The 20911-nt window shown below is 42.5% G+C and overlaps 1 pseudogene; it reads right to left on the bottom strand.

The window, feature by feature from the left end:
* Positions 1 to 10738: 10738 nt before the first annotated feature.
* LOC136509951 (uncharacterized) lies at positions 10739 to 19413 on the bottom strand (annotated as a pseudogene).
* Between the last annotated feature and the right edge of the window lie 1498 nt (positions 19414 to 20911).

A 20911-nucleotide genomic window follows, 5' to 3' on the forward strand; every position in this document is an offset into this window, starting at 1 on the left:
AGAGGCGACAGCCAGCCTTGGATGCCCTCTCGCTCGCTGACGTGTGAATGTATCCACCGGTTGGTCCAGCTCAGTTGATCAGCCCGTTGGCCGGTTAGTTTCTGGTCGATAAGTTCGGGATTGGTTCGCTGTAAAAAAAAAATACTGTATCATAACTGATAAACTCTGGCTGAAACCAACAAAAGAACAGGCTGGATGTCCCTTTTTTACAAATACCATCCAGCTCACACGATTGAGCTCCGCCTCCGCCTGCCTATTTTTTTTTCACCTTTTAGTTTTTTATTATTATAATTTTCTAAGATCATCACCGCTTTTTCGCCTTTTTCAGTTTTTTATTATAATCTCCTTATTTTGATAAATTTGCAAAGGAAAAATAGCTGTAGTTGTGAACTTATCAACAACTAATTAACTGACACAAAAGTGCCTGGAGATAGGAAAAACTCCATATTCAAAGCTCCTGTGCCTGTGCATAAAAAGGCTACAGCGTATTTTACCTTATTGGCCATATTCGCTTGAAGGAATTTGTAAGAAAGTGAACAATGATTTTCAGTCGTAATCAGTGAATTCCGACTGAAATTCACACCAGCCGAACGGCCCCATAGTATCAAGAAACGCATTGCATTTCATTAGTTGTTATAAGGTTAAGAAAAACTGGCGTAATCACACATGTTCTATAGTATTGAACTATCGATAGCTAGTTTCAAGGTCCTCGCAAAAAAAAAAATAGCTAGTTTCAAGGAACGATGTTTTTTTAATATTATTTCATCAATGTTATGTTCATGAGTGCAGAACTGTACATTTTTTTTGTGCCTGCTCCTCTTTTTTCTTACTGGCTACTTGGAAATTCCGTAAACATTTATGCTCCACAAGTTGTCTCAATGATGTGTGGGTCCAAACTACATTATCAGTGGCACATAATCGAAATTGAATGAAGAATTCCCCTTTCAAAGAACTCCACCTTTTGTTGACTATAGTTCTAGAAATAAAAATGCAGACTTTTTCTTGTTGGAAAGAAGCGTATAAAACCACACTCTCACTTAAATACTCAATACATTTCAACTAAAAACACAAGTTTTTTCTGAAAATGTTGCCTCTAAGATTATGGTGGTGCCATAAGTGTGCTTATGTAAATTTAGGCTAGGAGGACTTCTGCTCTTAAAATGGCTATTGTTTCTAAGAAATTTTATGCCCTATAATATGATGAAGCAGTTTTTCTCTCTTCCTAAAATGAACTGAAAGTTGGCAAATAGAACAAATGGCTTTAATGGATTGGTTCTTCCATGCACGGTAGCAGGAAGCCAGAGCTAGGAGGAGCCCTCCCAAAATGCCTTGTCATGAAAGAGAAACAATGGTTTATTGTTCTCTTTTCACAACTAGTTAATGAGATAAAATGAGCCTAGAAGTCATAGAACTATGGGTTCCCTGTGATCCACTCGAAACAACTATATCACCACAACTCTAGAACAATGACAATCTAATAGCAGCTGTAGTGTGTGTGAAAATTAAACCATCACCGTCAACATGAACCATTACACTAGAGAATCTTGACAGAGCCCAAATCGACTTTCGACTTTCTCAAGTACTTATGAGTGAAATTGAGATAGTGATGTAGAATTTACATTTTAGATAGAAAAATGTTAGGTGTTTGAATCCTAGATTATTTTCTTTAAATAGTGATAATCTTCAAATAGTAGGGTTTTTGGTATATAGTTGAATTCTATAATCTCATTTTAGAATCCAAATGTTTGTTTTTTACTCTCATTTTTCTCGTTCTCATTTTTTCTTAGGAGATCCAAACAAGGTTGAAAGGAGCATGCAAAACCTTCTTTTAGGAAAAAAACATGATCATGAATGGGGTTTTAAAAACTCTAAAGAAGACTTCAGTAATATGATAGTTTTCAAATCACAAGGGTTGGTTCACCCAAACACATCATAACTTTTCAAACCAACATATTTTGCTAAATAGCTGATCATATAAATAGGATAAAATGAACTTAAGCAAAAGGATAAAATCATAAACAACATCTCTTATTGCTTCTCCATCCATTTTTGGCTAAATGTCCACAGCAATGATGTCCAGTGTACTGTGCATGCTTCAGATGGTGGCGTACCTCGAATCGAATTTCTAACTAGATCACGGCAAACCTCTCACTTTCATATATGTTTACTTCAAAAACAAATGCACGTACAGAACAATGACATATGTGAACCACCTCATTAGCGTACGGTGGAAGATATTCCCTCCACCCCAAATTATAAGTCATTGTAAGAATGTTGGAAAGTCAAAACATCTCAAGTTTGACCAAATTTATATGATAATATAATAATATTTATTATACCAAATACGTATTTTTAGGTTCTTCATTAATTATATTTTTATAATATATCTATTTGATGTCATAAATCTTTATGATTCTTTCTATAATTTTGGTCAAATTTAAGATGTTTTGACTCTCCAAGATCCTTAGAATGACTTATAATTTGGGACGACGGGAGTAGTTAAATGGGGAACTAACAGCTCAGCCTTCACATCTAAATATTCTCAAAATTATTAATGTGGTTGCCATTGATTTCGATAGGATGATGATTGATGTACACAGAAAGGGACGTTCCATTACGGCAGCAGATCGTATATACAGTATATCCTCTTTATTTCTCTAATAAAAATGAAGAAAAATAAATGGAGAGCGTATGAACTTGTGATTTAAGTATGGCGAGTGAGCCATCAACGTTGTCCCACGTTGCGGGAGAAGAATCAAATGCCGTGTGCATTTGTGGACCAGTTGGTCGGACCAAATTTTAAAACATCATGCGGCTCTATTGCTGACCACTTACACTGACTTATCTATTGGCCCTCTTGATCCTTGAAATTAAATTTATTTTAATAATTATAATTTAGTTATAGATTAATTAAGCTCATATGGTTGTATATGGAATATATTTGTATATTATTGTTAGCCATACAAGAGACATACTTTATATGTTGTATTTCTATCGTAGGAAGCGAGTTGAAGAGTATGCTATAAGTTGGAGAGTAGAAATATAGCATGATGATCTATAGAATACATTTTCATATCCCACCCTATGAATTTGAAATATGCTTATTTGTGAGCTTAGAAAAGTTATGAAATATTAAATTTTAAGCAAAATAGCCTAATCTAATAAGCAGACTTCATTTCCTACAAAATAAATGGATCTAAACGGTGCCTTAAGGCTTTCTGTACCCGAACCTATTCAACATTTTAAAATTTATTTGCTATTAGAAAAAAACAAAGAAGACACGTTTGATGACCATTTTATTGTCGATCATGCACACAATAATACCTCTGTTGAAATCAATTTCGAGGTATTTTGTGATGGTAGCATGCAAAAAAAAGGTGGGGATAATTTACATCAATCAAATCAGCTTGTAATTTCAATAGGTCATCTTTTAATCAACTTCATCATTATGCAACCTGCAGTGAGGACCCCTATCCTGCTGAACGCTTTCACGGTCGGTCGAGAATGTGCCAAGGAAGTTGCGGCATCTGGCATATGCTTAAAGATAGACACAATTTTCCAGATGTGTACACGTCAGCACGGTCCACCTGGATCATGCCGGCTCTTGAGTCTTCACAGGTGGGCCCGCCGACCAACACGTCACGCTCGAAGACCCACCACCCACCTGCCCGTTCGAACCGAGCGCGAAACGTCCACGGACAACAGGGTGCACCTACGAGCGCCGTACTGGGTTCGGTTCGGCCGGTAGAAATTTGACTGAAACTGATTAAAAAATACTGTTCTAGCTAAATTGTTATGAGAAAAAAAATACTATTTTAATTAAAAAAAATCGAATAAACTAAATATAAGGTAAACTGAACAGGGTCTACGTGCGAGCGGCCACGGCCCGGCACGCGCCGCCCATCCTGCCATGCACCATTAGACGCGACGACTATAGATGGTCACCGATGGCCATTCGTTTTTTATATTTTTTATTTACATTTTCAATTAAATTAATTTATTTATTTGCAAAAGTTGGAGATTTCGCTAAGTGAATGGTTGAATTTCGTTTCCTAGACAGTGCACATAAAAGAATAAAAACTTTTTATATGAGCTCAAAAGATATATAGCTCGACGAATCTATAACTTTGGAATTTATATCTTTTCACTTTAAAAACTATCTTGGTACCGAAATAATTGATACGATGTTCAGATCTACAAATATAGGTACGAAACTTTTATCGATTATTTCAACACTAATAGGGCTTCAAATGAAAAAGGTTGTAGATCTCATAACAAACTATGATTTTTATTTAAATTTTATTTTTATATGTGGGGATATAAAAAGGTAATAATTATTTTAGAGATATTGCTATGTATAGAACTGAATAAAGAGTTCCCGATGTATCCAATTATCGGGTATCGTTATTAAGGATACCCAAAGCAAGAAGGTTAGCGCCCATGCTGACTCCTTTGGATGGCTCGAGACGTATTAAAAGGTCTCGAGCGACCCCAAGGTCGCGGACTCCGTCTCGCCCAAGGTCGTGGGTTCCGTCTCGTCCGACCCATCGGGTGCGGGCTCCGTCTCGTCCGACCCCAAGGACGTGGGCTCCGTCTCGCCCGATCTCTTGGGTGCAGGCTCCGCCTCGCCCGCGCCCCAAGGTCGCGGGCTTCGACACGCCCGACCTCTTGGGTTCGTGCTCCGTCTCGTCCGACCCCAAGGACGCGGGTTCCGTCTCGTCCGACGGGGACCTATACCGTCGCCAATCACTCCAGGTCCAAACGTATGGGCCTAGGTCAAAACTCTAACACCAGGAAAGGGGCTGTCACGCCTCTATGTAACCCGTGGCCATGACGGGTCATACCTGGCGATTCACATCAAGAACAGTGTCGGGTGTGCCGGTACTGTTCTGCCTAACCCTCATACGGACGTTGACAGGCGCGTCAGTTCACCACGACGTCCGCCACCAGAGCACGACACGAGCACATAGCTGAGCGGCAATCGAGCTCTCAGCACCCGTTCACTCCTTCCACCAGAGACTTGGGATCCTTTTCCTCTCTCGCCTGTTTGTAACCCCTACTGCAAACCAAGTGCCGGTAACACGAGCAGCAATGAACTGGACGTAGGGACGTTCCGCCCGAACCAGTATAAACCCTTGTGTCCTCCGAGCCAGACGCACAAATACAAATTTACTCGTCGGCGGTCCGAAAACACCGACACCAATCGTTTGTAGCATATCTCTAAAAATTATATTTTTCTGATGACCCCAAATAAAGAAAAAGTTTATATAAAAAATATAGATCTCGATGAAGCGTACAACTTTGTAGTTCACAGATCTTTTTTATGAATCCATATTTGTGATGAAAACTTGAAATAATTGATACATGTTTCAGATCTGTATTTGTAGATCGGAGCATTGTGGTTATTTCAGCATCAAGATAGTTTGAAATACCAAAGTTGTAAACTGTAAGTTGTAGATCTCGTCAAATTTATATAATTTTTTTTTATTTATGGGAGTTGTGATTTTTTAAGGTACACTACCCTGAAAAAGAAAATTATGTCGATTCAATTGGCAGTAAGAAAAATTCGGTCGGTTCCTTGGCGATATCTTAAGGGCTGTTTAATTAGTAGAGATTCACTCCCTGATTTTTAGCTCTAATTTCATGATTCTTTGATGGAGAGCAAATGAAAACACTACTAGAGAATAGACTTTAGAACGATGTCCCAATTTGGCATTAGTCTCGGCATTTTTTGCCCCGGGACTAAAGTACCCTTTAGTCCCGGTTGGTAATACCAACCGGGACTAAAGGTCCCTACCCAACGGTCGTTCGCGGGTCAGGGATCTTTAGTCCCGGCTGGTATTACCAACCGGGACTAAAGGTTTATCTTTAGTCCCGGTTGATAATACCAGCCGAGACTAAAGCTTTTAGTCTCGGTTTGGGTTATGCCCCGGAAATAAAGATTAATCTTTAGTCTCGGTTTGGCCTCCTAACCGGGACTAATTATCCTGGCCTATAATCCAGCTCATTCTTTCTCCCCGAGCCCGAGCCATTCCATTCAAACTCACTGCCTCTGTTCTTCAGCTTGCTGTTGTTCTTGCTCTCTCCCTCTCCATTGGTGTTGCTCTTCGATTTTGGAGGTAACAAACTTAATCCTCTTATGTTTTATCAGTAGCTTATCTCATTTTGCGATGTAGATGCATGTGTAACTTTATATGTTGGACTTTATTATGATTTTATATGTCATTTTTAGCTCAAAATGACATGATGATTTGCATATATGTTTGGATAAACAAAAGTTAAATTAGTTCATCAAATGAAATGAAATACTTAGAAATCATGCCTTTTATTTTTTAGAATTAAATTTTCCATGAAATGAAAAACTTAGAAAATAGTTAGAAAATTGTAGAAAATCCGTACTAGTTGAACTTGCGGACCGTGTTCAGGTCGGCTAGCATGTTCTCTGCCGAGCGGTAACGGACGTCAAGGAGGAGCTTTGATTCTACGAGGGAGAGCGGTAACGTTTGCTCGGCTAGAGGGCCTTTAGTCCCGGTTGGTAACAGTCCCGGCTCGATGACCCGGGACTAAAGGTGGCACCTTTAGTCCCAGAATCGTTGTCCCGGCGCGGTAACCGGGACTAAAGGCCGTTACCGCCCGGGACAACAAGTCCATTCTGTAGTAGTGAAAGTTACTTTGATGGGGATTGAACAAGTAGTGTTTTTTTAGCTCTTAGTTTGCAGCGTAAATAGAGAAGCAATTCTTGCAAGATTCTCATCAAATTCTACTTGTATTTTACCCACTTGACGATTTTAAAGTAGAATATGGAGTTGGGACGCTTGAAAACGGCCCATTAGTTCATCTCTCAGTCGGCGATAATATGCAATTATTTGTTAATAGTTTTTTTTTTTAAAAAAACCCCGAATTTTTCTTATATCTAATATTACAAATAAGAAGGATTCTTCCGCACGTTGTCTAACACATCTCTCTAATATGTGGGGCCATCCTGCGTCTGAACACTCTAACCAATTCTCTCTCATATCCCCTCTCCGAATAGCTCTACCACCGGCACTAGGGCCTCTTACCACCTAAAATGCCAAAATTTTCAAGATTTTCCGTCACATCAAATCTTTGGACGCATATATAAAGTATTAAATATAAATAAAAAATAAAACTAATTACACAGTTTAGACGAAATCCACGAGACGAATCTTTTAAGCCTAATTAGACTATGATTGGACACTAATTGCCAAATAACAACGAAAACGCTACCGTGCTCATTTTGCCAAATATTTTGGATCTAAACTGGGCCTAGATTCGCAAGCTCTTGCCCGCCTACTCTGATGAGGGTGTGGTAGAGAAACATGCTGGCAGGCATAGGTAGAAGCGATGCAAATAGTGTAGGATGAGGATCTGGTGGTGAGAGTCAGTGCCTTCTTGGATGGGTGATGGGGGATGAGGGGTTGAAGGTGGTCGAGCAGTAGTTGGGATGGTGGTGGCTGTCTGGCTGACTTCTTCGCACAATGGAGTGTATCTAGGAAGCAGAGAATGTCATCAAGGACTATGTGCTCATGGTGACAGGCAGTTTCTTGGGCGGGTTGTTGGAGGGTGGTGGGGACGACCGGTGTGGTTGTTTTTTTCGACGAAAGAAGAATTATATTAGCTAACAACTGAGTACATCAACATGCTATAATCACTCTGGAATACACTGCATATATCCAGAAACTGATTTTCATCTAAATTGTTCGGCTGATAAACCGGTTGATGTTGTTTTGTTGTGAGAGAAAAAACATTGTACTATAGCTGATAAGCTAGGGTGATAAATTCCAACTCTCAAAAACAAACATGTATGACGTTTCATATGGATGACCGCACATGCAAACATTTGGCAAAAGGCCTGAGAACAGATGTCCAACGAACGACGGCCAACATTCCTGCAGACGGTGTTGAGAAACTTCTTCTTCCTAGTGTCTTCCTTCTTTCTGTCATCGAAGACTGAGGAAGACTGATCTAAAACTTGTTCTCCCTAGTCCTTCATCGTGGCTAGATCTAACCACAATAAAAATAAGAAGATACTGGAGAAAATTATTTTACGGACATCATCTCCGCCTTGATGACGCCGTCCGGAAATAAAAATCTCCATGTCGGCATACCGGTGAAGTTGGTGACTCCGTAGTTGTCGCCTCATCTTCTAGAGCCGTCGTGGAGAAAACGATTCAATCACGCCTCTCCGCCGTCGCCGGTGAGGAGGAGGAGATAAATCCCTAATATTAAAAAATTTGGTATAGAAAGATCCTAACTAAGGACTCAATTAAAACTTATTAAAAACGATGAATTGTCACTCCCTCTGTCCTTCGTCTCCTTCGTCAAAATGCTATAGGAGAAGTGAGGGGAATCGGCGGCGCTTAGGACAAGGAGTCAGCCGAGTCGGGCAACCCCCGAGAGGAAGGAGCGAAGCGGTACGCTGCCTCTGCGTTATGTTTTCGACCGGTGCGGTTGTTAGGGCATGACAGACTTTTAAGCCCTAGATTTTAGGCTCACCACCCGTGTTGAAGGTACCGCCATAGTGAGGCTGCCATCATGGGCAGCAGTGGAAACAAATCCGCATGAAATCGGATACAAATGTCACTGTTTACCATATTATTTTATTACATCCGAATACACATTTGAATATTCTTGAATACGAATGCAAAAGGAATAGCTCAAATTCAGAATCACGTTCAGATATCTATTCGATTTAGTTGTCTATGAGCATACATCCGTGTTTTGCCGATGATTTTATTATATAGCGAATTCATGGAAAACTAAATAGCCAACCAATCCAGGATCAGAGATACTTCATGCAGGACGTAGTCCGTGACTTGCGTCCGGACACGCTCCCCACAAGCAGGCCCCAAACAAAAAGCAAATCATCATTTTCTTGTGCTTATTCCTCGTCTCTCCCGAGCTCACACCCCACTCATTCGTGCATATTCACCCGGCCTCAAAGTAGCGTGGCTGCTCATCCGTCTGCCCCTTCTCTAACGCGTGCTCGTCAGGCTGCCGCGCCGTTTCCTTTCCCTGTTGTCGGCCGCTCCATGCGCCCTCGCTCCCTACGTCTCTCACCTGCGTGGTAGCCACCCGCGTCGCTCAGTGTGGTTGCTCATCCGTCCATCCCCTTCCACAGCGCGCTTGTTGAGCTGTCGCGCCGTTCCCTTCCCCCTATCGTCGGCCGCGCCGCGCACCCTCGTTCCATACGCCGTTCACCTGCGTGGCAGTCACTTGCGTCGCTCGCTCCCTCGCCGTTCGTCCATCGCCCATCACTGTTGGGCGCGCCACTGACCCTGCCATGGCCGCTGAGGGACACGTGCTGTGGCGCCTCAGGTCTTCTCCGGCCGAGCCAAGGGCACCCACAAGCGTGGGTGGTGCTAGCGGTGCTCGTGCGCCGCGGCTTGCCGCCGGCTCCCACCCCGACGGCCGGAATCAACTGGCCCAACCTTCCCTCCTCTATGTTGCATATCTACGTTTCAAGTATTTCAGACGTTTTAGATGTATGCAACAATTATTTTATCTTGATATTGCAAAAGTAGATCGAAGGATGTTACACATGTTGCATATGTTTCAAGTGTTTGAGAGACATGTTGCAAACGTTTGTTCAAAATATTTCATCTGTTTCCAGACGTCTATTGCAATCTTTTTTTATCTGGAGGTTGCATATATGTCACATATTTTGCAATAGTATGTTTCAAATGTTTTAGTTGTTTTGGCCTTATGTTGCAACAAGTGGCTCCATGTTGCAAGTTTCAAATATGGATGTTTCGTGTGTTTCACATACATGTCGCAAGTGTGTTCTCTAAATGTTTCATCTACTTTTAGACATATGTTGCATTCAAATGTTTTCCTATTGCAAGTGTTTTATGCTGTACAGCCGGGGACGAGCGGACTGGGCGCGCGGCGCATGGGGCCCCGGTGACGGTGGTGCTGCGATCGGAGCGTGCTAGTCCTTAGCTGCTCAGATTTGCTCCCGAGTGCTGCCCGCGTGAAGAGAGGAGTGGGACAGAGCGACTGGTGGGCGCAGACACAGGGTGAAGTTCGCGCGTGGGACAAGGCAAAGACAGACAAGGGCAAGCTGCACGGGTGTCTGGACACGACCGTCCGTCCAGACATCCGAACGTTAGCCACGCCCATCCAAGAAGTGTCAGTAGAAAATAAGGGGTTCTCGACATACAACTACGATAGATGCAAATCAAGTAGCAGAGTTCAACTCTTACACAATTAGAGCATGATTGATCCAAAGAGTCCGATGGAAACTAATGTGTGCTCAGAAAGATAGATTTCTGATCACATATACCGACACAGATCCACTTAGGGATCTGAATTAATATTCTTCAGCACGAATAACTTGCACCCTGTTCGTTTGGTCTTGTTTGGCTGATAAGCCATGACTGAAAGTACTGTTGGCTAATTTGGTGTAAAAAAAAATATTATTTATTGACTGAAAAAGTAAACCAAACAAGTCTAAACAAACAGGACGTTGATAGAAACACTATATAGGTTTCTAGAGCCATGGCTCGGCAAGAAAATAAGATCTACGAGGACTTTGGCCTAAACAAAGAATGGTCCAACGCTAATCGGCCAATGGGCCTAACTAATTAAATGTAAACTGAACTAGACTAACAACGCCAAACATTATCAGAAGATTATGGTGTAGGTTCTTATCAACATCCAATACTTGTGAATCAAGAAGTTTAGGTATAATTGGTTGCATCAGGATTCAGGAATTAGAATATGGAACACCAGAAAATAGGACATCTACTTACAAGAACAAGACGGGCAAACTAATTCCAGTTAGAGTCTCTTGAACCCGAAAAGGAATACAGTGGGGGTCATCACACCAGAGGATTTAATTATCAGTCTATGAATTTCTTTACTATATATATATATATATATATATATATATATATATATTCAGAAAACTTTAAAAATCAAAGAATGTTCTCCAAACCTTGATACTTCCTCCTTAAAGCTATTCTCAAGCATCCTGCACGCAGAGATGTTCATCATATATAAAGCTAAAGTACAATAGACCTTTCTTGTGGAAGTACAACAAATTCTTTACATTAAAATGAAAATGCTTTGAAGGCAAGCCAGCAAAACCTGTTGACAATTAAAAAAAACATTTAAAAAAAATGTGCATAGGGTAAAAATGCTTTCATACTGTAAATATGGTACCACAGAAATCACCTTGTCAGCGAAGATACTCTTGCTGTACATTGAAGATTATCAATCTCTAAGACCAAGCTCAACCTCAATGTCATCATCCTCTTCAAATAGCTTTAGCAGACGTGCATGTTGTTCCTCCCTCTTCTTCTTCTGCCAATACTTGAAAATGAAAAATGACAACAGAATGACAGACCCCACTCCTAGGAGGACAAACAAAACTGTTTTGCCAGTATGGCCCTTCGGCTGAGCTTCAGCTTTCTTATCATCGTTGGATGTTTGAGGATCACCAGCTAGCACTGCAAAACATTGTAGGCAGTTTGTTGTCAGAAATTGAAAGTCTGTGGAATAGACACCTATATTTTGTTAGTCTGCACTTGCACTGATTTTAAAAGAAGGGAAATGAAGCAACATACGAGAACAAAAAAGGGATATCACATCACAATTATGTAAATTACTATCTTCAAGAATCCAAAAATGGTATAGCATACCAGAAACATAAACATTTGTCAGTAGTTAAAAGGCAAATGTATCATTATCAGATCTTAAATGAAGAACTATTGCTTCATGATCAATGGACCTAGCATTGCAGTTTCCAACTGCACCAACCACGTCTCATTACCCAGTCATGTGCAGAACTTACAGAGTTCTGGCAGCAAAACCAATTTTAGATGGTACCCAGAGGCCATACATAAAACACTAGCTGGCTAGGTAGAAATCCTAGTATCACCAGGCCAGCCATGGACAGCTTGAATAAATTCTCAGAAAGTTGACAGAACCAAACCCAATTATCATGTGCTTAAAAGGAATACTATGAATACTTTGTTACTTCAAATAACAGATTGATTGATTATAAAGTGTCATGCAAAACAGCAAGAACTTTCATACTCACCACATTCATTCAATTGTAAATTGTTTATTGGGCTTTTGTAGTATAAATAACCACAGCCCTGGCCAGTTAACCCTAGTTAATTTTATCTTAACCTTCTGAAGTTTAATCTAACCAAAGAAAGACTTTGGTATTTCAATTGGCTGAAGGAACAAAAATCAGGGGTCAGTAGATAGGATTGCAAAACTCCCAGAGACCCCCATCAAGTTCTTTTTTCCGTAACGAGCAAACCCAAATCTCATCACTTCGAAGTTAGAAGAACCGAAATTATAGCAAGAGCTGTGTTGTCTTTGTTCTTTTTTCCAGATTCAAGGTTCTAGGAAGTAATATGATCGGAGGTTTGTGTTGTTAAGATGCCAATCCAAAAACAAAAATATTTAAGATACGCCACTTGCATTTTCACCTCCTTTTTTCTAGGACAAAATGATTTTTTTTTTATCTCTATATTTAACTTTCATAACTTTATCTCACAGAAGGACCAACCATGTGGCTTTACCACTCTAGATTAGAATACCTGCAAGCTGAGTAGTTGACATGTGTGAGATCTATCATGGATGAAATATGACAATGGCATATGCCTAAGGGCTCGTTCGGCTGCGGCCGGACCAGGTTTCAATCCTGGCCACAATACTCCAGTTTTCAATAGACTGCTCTGTTCCATCCGGAACGACCCCCGGAACGGCCCGTTCCGAAATAAACGAACAGGGCCTAAAGCAATGTTCAAATAAAGGTAACACGTAGCCGATGATGTAGCTCCTAATCCTAAGGCAAAAGAATGACCAGTTCCTTACCGCACGCTATAGTACAAATGGTGATTGGGTGATCTTTCAATCCATCCTATAAAGCATGGACTTAGTTAGCCTTTTAGCAGATATAATACATTTTCTACTCCTACTAGGCTACCATGCCACAAAACTGTCTGAACTACAGGCAATAGCTTTACTCAGTAATGTACAGAAGCGCTGCAATTTTGCTCAGGGTCAGAAACATGCAGCAGCGAAGACAAACTTGAATCTAAGGAGGGGGAGGTTTTAGGGTAAAGTATTATTCCTTCTACATTTTGAATCCCCAGAGAATTTCAATTTTCCAATGAAGAGATGTCATTCTTGCAGCAAAAACAGTACAATGATTCGAATAAACTATTGTAAATAAAGATATTAGCGGGTACAGGTGCTCGTCATACATAATAATAACTTCACAAACTCCCACCGGAGACGGCAAATTCATCCCTCCCTAACCACCCAATAATTGTGAACGAAAGTGCCGTCTACAATCCAATTAGACTCGCAAAACACAGCAGGGAATCCGAATATATTCAAGGCAAATAATCGCGGTAGCGATTCCCCAATCCCCCACCCCTCCTTGAACTAGATCTCGCTGCCTGTAACCCTCTCCCGCAACGGCCCCGAATCCCACGGCCAACAAGCAGATCGAGAGAGCGAACCTGCGGTGAACTGGGCGCAGATCCCGGAGGCAGCGAGGAGAAACAGGGCGACCGGGGCCGGTCTGGATCCGCCCCTCATCTCCGCCCGTCACGTCCGGCCGGAGCGCGCCCCTCCCTCGGCTCGCTGCGGTGGGGTGGTGGTGGTGGGTGGTGCGCTTGCCTGCTTGGGCGCGGTCGTGCTGGCGCTTGGCGGCCTGGCGCTGCTGGTGCGGTTGCCGTGCCGGTTTGGCCTTGGCGTTTGTAGTAGTAGGCCGTGGCGACGGGTCGGACCCGGCCGGGTTTGGTTCGCATCGAAGGCTTCGCTTGGATGCTGGTGGATGGTCCTTTTCGGCGGCGTTGTGTCGCTGCTGGTGGGCCGCGGTGGAGATTCGGTGCGACCGATGCCGCATCTGAAGTTTCGTTGCGCGAAACAGCCTAAATCCACTGGTGACTTGTCCCAGCCCAGCTTGTCGTCAAAAAAACAACAGTGCACGCAAAAGAACGCATTGTTAGGGAGGTAGGCGCGCTTTGCCGCGCCCGTAGGCCAGCCACACTTGGCAGCGTGTGACAGAAATGCTTTGTTGTGTGTCCAAGGAAAAAATATGGCTACGTACCATTTGTAGTTGAAGAACGTCATGTTAGCGTATTTGAGAACAGAAAAGAAGTTCATCTTAACGTATTGGAGAACAAAAAAAAGAAGTTCTGTGTAAAGAACAACTACAAATGTTGGGATTGGGACATATGTAATACACTCAATTCATGTGATTTTCAAACATAACGATCCCATTAAGGGGATGGCAATAATTGGCATCAAAGCAAATCAATCCAAGAACATTAGACATGTGGCAAAAGCAATTTCACATGATAAACATAAGCAGACCTAAACTCATTATGCGATGCTGCTCGTCGAAGGCTCAAAGCAGGTGCACATGGATTCATAACTGACCAACACCTATGCATAGTACGACATTGTGGCTCCAGTCAGTGGCAACTAATATGACAGGCCTGAATAATGTAAGCGGACCAAACATTAGCTAACCTAGAAGCTAATAGACTAAGAATTGATTGGTGTGGTTTGACCATGCATGAGAATGGTAGCCTTGCAGTTTGTCGACAGTAGTGTAGGTTGCTTATCCAATTGGTGGTTCAAGCAAATCTCCATCTGTAATGGAATAATAAATGCAAAGGTGAAATATTTAGATATTAAGCACAGAAAGGACCGCATGCAAATCAGTTTGTGGAAAACGTGCACATATATTAGTTGCGAAATTGGAAATGTGAGCAGCAGAGAATAAAGTTATCAAAGGTGAAAAAACACACTATAAATTGACCTTTACATTAGTAAACTAACCTTATCTCTTGATCAGAGCGCAATATGCAAGCTCATATGAGTGGCCTATGGCAAATGAGGCTGCAAGGAACAAACCATTGTTATTATTAAAAAGATAGGAGCTAAGCATAGCCACATACTTGGATGGGCAGGGAGCGAGGGCACACAGAGGTACTGTGAAAGGTCCTAAATGGTTAGAGGGAGATGAATAGCCTATAAAAATTTCTACAAATACACTATGACAAGAGGTTAGTATACTAAATAGCGAAATACAATTTTGCTCTAACTCTACGAGGGTTGCAAGCCACCTATTCAATAATTCTAGTTGCTATTATCACTAAGCACAAACAATAGCTATGTCACTACTCACTAAGAGCTCTCAACAAGTCTACACTAAAGAGCTTCACTAGGTGATATTAAGCTAGCAAGCAAGACACTCTCAAAACTAATTATACTAAAGAGCTTGACAACTAATTTACAAGGAATGTAAAAGAGTGAGTATGATGATTATATCGCCGCGTCGAGAAATGAACCAATCACAAGATGAAGACAATCCAATCACCGAAAAAAATCCAATCACACGAGACACAAGATTTTTCTCCCGAGGTTCACGTGCTTGCCGGCACGCTAGTCCCCGTTGTGTTGACCAACACTTGGTGGTTCGACGGCTAAGAGATGTTGCACAAACCTCGTCCACATAATTGGACACCGCAAGAACCTACCCACAAGTGAGGTAGCTCAATGACACGAGCAATTTACAAGAGTTACCTTTGGCGCTCCACCGAGGAAGGCACAAGACCCCTCATAAGCAACTGATCGAGGCCGGTGACAATCACTAGCTCCGCTCAACGATTCTCCAATCACCGGGCCGTCTAGGTGTCAGCAAACACCAACAGTAACAAGCTCACAACCAGCCCAAATCACCCAACTAGTGCCACAAGATGATGCAACTCAATGCAATGCACTAGAGACTCTCCAATCTCACTCAAGATGATGAAATCAAGTGAACAAGTGAGTGGAGTGTGTTGCTCAGCTTCCAAAGGGTGTGCACAAGTGTATGAGGTGCCAAGAGAGTGGCCAAGGCCGGCCACATCCTCTATTTATAGCCACACAAGCAAATAGAGCCGTTACCCCTTTGAAGTTGTTTCTGCGAGGGCACCGGACAGGGGCTGACGGTGCCCCCAACGGTCGAATTCCAACAGTCGACCAACGGCTAGTTGATCACCGGACAGGGTGACGGTGGCACCGGACAGGGTGTGGCAGTGCCACCCTGGCCGAGCCCTAGAAAACCCTGCTCTCTGGATAATTAGGGCGGTGCACCGGCACCCCACGGCGGTGACCAAGGCGGTGCCCTTTCGGCCCTAACTCCAGCAAGTCCCGGCCTCAGTTAAAAAGCGGCGGTGGCACCGGGCAGCCACCGATGGTGCACCGTCACGCACATGGCGGTGCACACCGCCGTGTCCGGTGACCACCTCAAAGCTACTGCTCTCGGCCATGTCCAGGCGGACACCGAACAGGCCTGGGCGGTGCACCGCCTCACCCATGGCGGTGACCACCCCGAGGCAAAAACCTCCGTTAGCTGCGTTTTCGATTCTCGATTCGATCCACAAGCAGTCTAACACTACTTTGCAAGCGATGCTAACTCTCAAAGTATTTTCTCAAAACATGTTAGAGCCAAGTTAGCATTACTCAAAACATTTTTGATAAATATTTTCGCTTGCTCTCCGATGTGCACTAGGCCTAAATGCAATGTATGAAGTCCAACACCTAGTGGCACTAGATGACCGAATTGTCTAGTTAAGAACCCCTCTTAATAGTACGGCCATCTACTCTAAATGTGATCACACTCTTTAGTGTCTTGATCACCGAAACAAAACCCTTATTTATACATTTGCCTTGATCTCCATAGGGTTTTGTTTTTCTCTTTCTTCTTTTCCAAGTTGAGCACTTATCATCATCACATGTGGCCATCTCATCATTTCATGTGATCAACATCACCATTTGAGTGCCACCATGCTCCTCACTTGGATTGCACCAACCTAACTTATATCACAACTCATGACAAAGGTTAGTGCTAGGTTTCATCAATTATTCAAAACCAAACTAGGGCTTTCACACTGCGATATCATTGGTCAGCAGAATAGGAAGTGCCTCAGCTCCCTAGATGATGGCTCCCTACAGATATAAACTATAGCATAAATAAATGTTGCATAATAAAAACATGTGTATTATTGATAGGAAGTACCCTACAGATATAACACGGGACATTATTGTATGCGAAAAGGGAAATTTGAATATGGGGATGTAGCACTTGCAGTATGGGCATCTTGAAAAACTGAGGCGGCAAAATAGGAACATGCAAAAACTATTTGAAGCAACATCGAGACCAAAATTAGATTCTTGAGTTAACTTATCTATATAAAATCTGCAGAACCATGGAGTAGCTCCCATAATATTCAGATAACATATCAAAACCCATCAGTGTAACGTCTTTAGTCCTCTGCTCTTAATATTAACCCATCACTCTTTCGTCCTAATCTCTTATTATTAAGTTATGAACTAAAAACACACGAGAAAGATGGTTTGATATATTTTGTGTTAACCTAGGATGCAATAAAAGTTGTCATAATAACCCGACAACATTGGAAAGCCATGATCACTCTGTTGTCTAACATTGGAAAGCCATGATCACTCCATTGTCTTCACTCCTCTGTTCCTATTTTTGGTCTTTGCACATACATGAGAAAGATCGTTCCAATATATGTTTTCACATAGGAATGGTAGTTGGTAAGAAAGATGAGACATAAACAGAGCACCACACACATGCAGATCATAAAAGCCATTTTATCACTCAGAAAATGTATTCATGGAAGAACGCGAAGCAGCATAAATGCATAAGCTGTCAGGAAATAACATGCTTCAGAACTGCAGATCATCAAACAAATAACATAAGCAGTGCTAGGTGAGGAGAGGAGGGACATAATATTATAAGCTGTGCCTTGTGATCTGGTGTGTTTTATCTTAAGCCATATAATAGATACGAATATTTGCTTTCGCTTGTCTTCAAAGTCATCTCTACATGGCATGGGCAACATTAGGAGTCAGAGAGTAACATGAATATACACATGGCTGAAACCAGTTTGAAGAGTGGCATAGGGATGGAAGACCAAGATACCAAGGGCAATATATGTATATCAGCAATCTGTATTTTTGGTCTAACAATAAACTATCAAATCTTATTAGTCATATTATGCTATATCTGCTAACAAATTAGTTACTTTAGGTCTAAAAAACTATCAAATTGTCTTTGTTTCTTCCTTTTATTTATTTATTTATTTTGTAACATGCTCCTTTGCCTAGACTAATACAGAGCATGAATAAATTTATTTTTTGTGACAGTTATGGCTATCAGCCTATGAGGACCAAACAACATAAAGAAATGAAACATGTAAATTAGTGAGTAGAGAAGTGCATAATTTTACTTATGGAAGGATATTTCAAATGATGGGGTGGGTGTAGCTGTAGATTAGCATGGAGTGTTACCTAGAAGTAGCAGCACACCATGGACACCTTGTTGGATTGCTGTTCTTTCCCACCAAGCACAGCGTCAACAGGAAGCAGCGCCTTCATCCTCAAGCACCGCAAAACATTTGCATTCTCCTTCTATTTGAAGCACCTGCTCCTGATTTCCCAAGCCATCTCCTCCTCTAACTCTCCCAAATCAGAGAAGTATAATACACAGCACCTGCACTCCTGCCTCTGATTTTTGCAAGCAAGCAAACACATCAGCCTTCTTCTTCTTCCCCAAAATTTCTCCTTTCTCTGATGAAGGTCGTGCACCTGCGTAGTCCAACAAATATAAGAGGATTGGTGGGGGAAAGGGAGCCTAACGATTTGATGGATGAACTCACCACATTTCGATGGCCCCCATGCCGAGGAAGGTCGGCAGCATCAGGCCTTAAGTCCACCACCATGCCCTCACGGAGGAGATCGATCGAGCACGTATGTCTGTGTGGCGCGTCAGGATGTGAGTGCCTTCAGTAGTTTGTCATCTCGCATGGACGCTATTGCTCCTCCGAGCATCTGGTGCAGCGCGAGGGGCAGGAGGCAAGAGACGTGGAGAAGGCGCAGCGACGCCACCATCGCTGCCTGTCCGCGCTGGATCCGCGAGGAAGGCCAGCCGCCGCATCGACGCACACAGCCGCCAGCAGGGCCGGCCGCCACATCCGCGGGCGCTGGCGTGGGGCGAGAGGAAGAGGTGACCCAGCGACCCACGCGCACGGCCGATGGCAGGGCCGAGCGTCAAATCAGCGAGGAAGGGGACGACGGTCCCGCGCCGGTGGGGAAGAGCTATGGCGTCGGGCCACACCGGCGCGGATCTAGGGCGAGGCGACGGAGGGAGCGACGAATGGCGGCGCTCGAGGTCGTCAATCTGTTTATGACGAACTGATGATAAGAGGAAGAGGCGACAAAGATCTGCCGGCGGCAGCATCTAGGCACGCTGCAGCCGGTGGAGAGGGGACAAAGCGGAGGCGACGACGGCGAGGCGCCCGGGCACGGCATCTGCGCGAGGAGTAGAGAGGAGGTGGCGAGGCGTTTTCTTTCTTTTCTTTTCTTTTTCGAGAAGCAAGAGCGGTCCCAATTAATCGCAGAGCACCAAACCTACGCTAACACACGCACGCGGCAACACGAGATTGGCCAGCGGTAACTAAACAGTAACCAGAGGGCTCTCATCACGCGGAACCTATAGGCGCTATATGGAGTTACATATTACTATACCATATGACCCATGAGTCTATAAAACGAGTCCGGTAAATATCCATGCAAATCGTTGCGAAAAATACTTGCTAAGCCATTGACAGTAACAACCGCATGTGATAATCAAAGCAACAAAAGTGCTTATGATGAAACTTTTTAGGTGGAACGTGATGTTCAAATAAAAAAGATTCCACCAAAAGAAAACATGTTCTCTTATTTAAGAAAAAAAATCGAATGCCTACAAAAAAAAAAGATGCACTCTAACTGCATCGTAGTACTATCCTGTTATTTGTTATTTGGGATCGTCTTGAATACATGTTTTTTTTCTGCCTTCCTCTCTAACGTTGGCTCTGGCTCCTCTCCTTGCTAATATCTCTCTAATACTATTATTCGACACGTTCTCTGACTATAGGACGCCACTAAAACAATGACACAAAACCATAATCGCCTCCACTTGTACCCCTTGTTTTCTCCTTACCCTGTCATCTCCTCACATCTTGTATTTGATAGCTTCTAGACACGAAATATGCCCTAAGCTAACATAACCTTGGCCACTATGACCCAGCCCAAGGAATAACCATTCGCTTTGCAGTGCCAGCAACTTCCCCGTTGTGTTGCTATAAGCTTTGTCCCTACACCCGTAAGGAGTTACTATCGTAAAAGGGCTAGTTATCGTGGGTTTCTCCTTAACTTGTTGAAAATATTCTAAACTCTAACCTTAACCATAAGTTGGCCAGAAAAAAAAACCGAATGTTAGGCTCCTCTAAAAATGTTGCCAAGAAACATTGATGTTTCCCCCACCCCTAGCGCGCCTAGTCCTAGGGGTTGTTTGTTTGAGCTTTTTGTAAGCTTTGCCGGTCAAAAGTAGAAACAAATAGACTAAATATTGAGTTGGTTTTTAAAAATATGAAGGCTTAGAGGAAATGAACTTAAATAAAAACTAAATTCTAAGAAACTGTTCTGGCTTTGGTATGCTAAGAAACTAAAAAATCATTTAATAAAAAGTTAACAACAAAAAAGGTAGCTTTTTTGAGCCAAAAGCTTTAAAACTATGGCTCAAACAAACAGAAAAACATACTAGAAGAAACGTCCGGTTAGAAACAAAATAGTTTAGAACCTTAGTTGGTCTCAACGTCCAGAATAGCCTAGATAAAAGAGCGAGCCGTTGGAGTGAGCATCCGAGCATGACCTAGCCCACTTTTGACAAATGAGGGTTGGTAGGAGGGTTGACTGGGTTGCCTTCGATTCTATATGCTATAGGTAACATTCATGGAACTTTCTAGATAAATGGTCAGCATGCATGATTCATAGTTACCATGGTTGATGAGAATGTAGG

The sequence above is a fragment of the Miscanthus floridulus genome, chromosome 16, assembly GCF_019320115.1.
Source record: "Miscanthus floridulus cultivar M001 chromosome 16, ASM1932011v1, whole genome shotgun sequence".
Classification (NCBI taxonomy): domain Eukaryota; kingdom Viridiplantae; phylum Streptophyta; class Magnoliopsida; order Poales; family Poaceae; genus Miscanthus; species Miscanthus floridulus.